This window comes from Calidris pugnax, unplaced genomic scaffold, assembly GCF_001431845.1.
Source record: "Calidris pugnax isolate Ruff unplaced genomic scaffold, ASM143184v1 scaffold14, whole genome shotgun sequence".
NCBI lineage: Eukaryota > Metazoa > Chordata > Aves > Charadriiformes > Scolopacidae > Calidris > Calidris pugnax.
This window is the reverse complement of record NW_015090793.1, coordinates 2,136,494-2,138,917: the sequence shown is the minus strand read 5'-3', so window position 1 is coordinate 2,138,917 and position 2,424 is coordinate 2,136,494. Positions and strand designations below refer to the sequence as shown.

At 62.1% G+C, this 2,424-nt stretch overlaps 1 protein-coding gene across 1 annotated transcript in view; it reads left to right on the top strand.

Annotated features, from left to right (window-relative positions):
* CRMP1 (collapsin response mediator protein 1) overlaps positions 1–2,424 on the top strand; it is a 55,238-nt gene that overhangs the window by 1,118 nt on the left and 51,696 nt on the right. The window lies entirely within an intron of this gene.

Here is a 2,424-nt window from a genome sequence, read left to right as displayed (position 1 = left end):
CGCGGAGCCCGTCCCAGGGACAGACCCCGGCTCTGCCCCAGCCCCAGCTCTGCCCCCCGGCTCCCCCCCCCACCCCAGCTCCCCATGCGCCTTCATTGTCTGCCCGGCAGGGAGCGCGGAAGGCGGGAGGATCAGCCGAAACCTTTGCCTGAGGGTTCCCCACCTCTGGGGCTGCGACCTGGGCTCGTGTTGGAGACTTGAGGAAGAAGTGAGGCCGGTGGAGGGGCTGGGTGGCCCCTGCCAGCTGTGCTGCTCCGTCTGAGCCCTGTCTGTGGCACGCAGGCTGGAGGCAGACCCCAGGGGCTGGCTCTCCCGGGAGCCGGGGCTGTCATTGATTTCCCCTCAGAAAGAAATGTGGCCTGGCAGCCATGACCCTGTGTAGATGCACCCTTTTCCTCAGCACCCGGCCTGGAGGCTGCGTGGCCTGTCCACGCTCCGCTCTTTCCCCAGGTTAAGCGGAGAGTTTCCACTCTTTTCCTCCCCCTCTTCAATTGGAGCATGAATGGGGTGCTGGTCCTCTCTGGGACCTGGGTGCAGGTGCTCCATGGCCTCTCGTGCAGCCAGGTGGATGCCTGCTGTGGTGGGACACTGGAGCGGACAAGGCTTGGTGGGACACTGTGCCTGCAATGGTGCTGCTTCACTGCAACCACCTCAGGGTTGCCTTCAGAGGCTGCCAGCTGCAGTGCAGTCTTCCCTCTCCCAGCTCACCTGAACACCCGTGTCTTTTCTATCAGGACCACAGAGCAGTGGAAGGGCTTGGCACGCTCCAAATGCTCCCCATCTTCTGAACATCCCTGGTGCCTCCTCCCCATCTTCTCTGCTTCCTAGTTCAGCCAGGGACTCAGGGCAGTGAGCCCATTGCATGCCCCCCCTCCTCATATCTCATTGTGCTTCCAAAGTTGGCTGGCTCTGGATTGGACTTGGGGGGTGAGGAGGAGGTTGGGGGTAAAGATTTGGTCACTGGCTTAGGAAGGTGCACCATAAGCAGCAGCCACCTGCTTGACCCTTGCGCAGCGGTGACTAGAGCTTTTTGCAAGCTCCGAACGGTGATTTCGAGGGAGATGTATCAGGGATGTGGCCTGGGTGGGAAATGCCTTGTGCCTACGTGTGTCACAGGGGTGGGTGTGCTGAGAGCCCCTGGCTGCTTGTCGTTGGGGGGTGGGGAGGGGGATCAACTTGGGCGCAGCTTTGCAGTGCCTTTTAACCTTCCTGCAGTTGTTCATGGAGCCTTAACCAAGCATGGCGGGTGGAGGGAGGCACTCTATGGGTCAGAAAAGATGGAAGGGTTTCAACTAGCCATGTTTGCTCTCCAGCAGCTGCTGGCCTAGCATCTACCTGGGCTCTGCCATCACCCATGGCCTCCCTGGGCGCTGGGACAGTGGCAAGAAGCACAGAGCAGGGCCGTGTCATGGGGATCAGAGCCACTGGGGGGGGACAGAGCAGGCAGTGCCATGGGGACAGAACAAGGTGGTGTCATGAGGGTCAATGCCATGGGGTCAGAGCAGGCAGTGCCGTGGGGACAAAGCTGGACAGTCCTGTGAGGGTCAGTGCCATGGGGACAAAGCAGAGCAGTGGCATCAGGGTCAGTGCAGGCAGTGCCATGGGGACAAAGCTGAGCAGTGGCATCAGGGTCAGAGCAGGCAGTGCCATGGGGACAGAACAAGGCAGTGTCATGAGAGTCAGTGCCATGGGGTCAGAGCAGGCAGTGCCATGGGGACAAAGCTGGGCAGTCCTATGAGGGTCAGTGCCATGGGGACAAAGCAGAGCAGTGGCATCAGGGTCAGTGCAGGCAGTGCCATGGGGACAGAACAAGGCGGTGTCATGAGGGTCAGTGCCATGGGGTCAGAGCAGGCAGTGCCATGGGGACAAAGCTGGGCAGTCCTATGAGGGTCAGTGCCATGGGGACAAAGCAGAGCAGTGGCATCAGGGTCAGTGCAGGCAGTGTCATGGGAACAAAGCAGAACATGGCATTGGGGTCAGTGTCATGGGGACAAAGCTGGGCAGTGCCATGGAGTCATAGCAGGCAGTGGCATGGAGACAAACCAGGGCAGTGCCATCAGGGCAGTACCATAGGGACAAAGCAGGGCAGTGCCGTGGGGACACAGCAAGGCAGTGCCGTCGAGGTCAGTGCCGTGGGGACGGTGCCACATTGGGAAAGAGCAGGCAGTGCCATGGGGACAGAGCACGGCAGTGCCATGGGGGTCAGTGCCATGGGGACAGAGCAGGCAGTGCCAATGCCAGAGCCATGCGCTGCGCAGTTGGACCCACAGCCGGGGGGGGGGGGTTACCCCGGTCCCCACCCCTCGGGAGCCCCCGCGTGGGACCCCGCCGGTGACTTCCCCGTAGGAGCGGGGCGGCGGCGGAGCTGGGGGGGCGGCGTTTCCTATCGCCGGTGCGGCAGGGAGGGAGGAAGGGAGGCTCCGG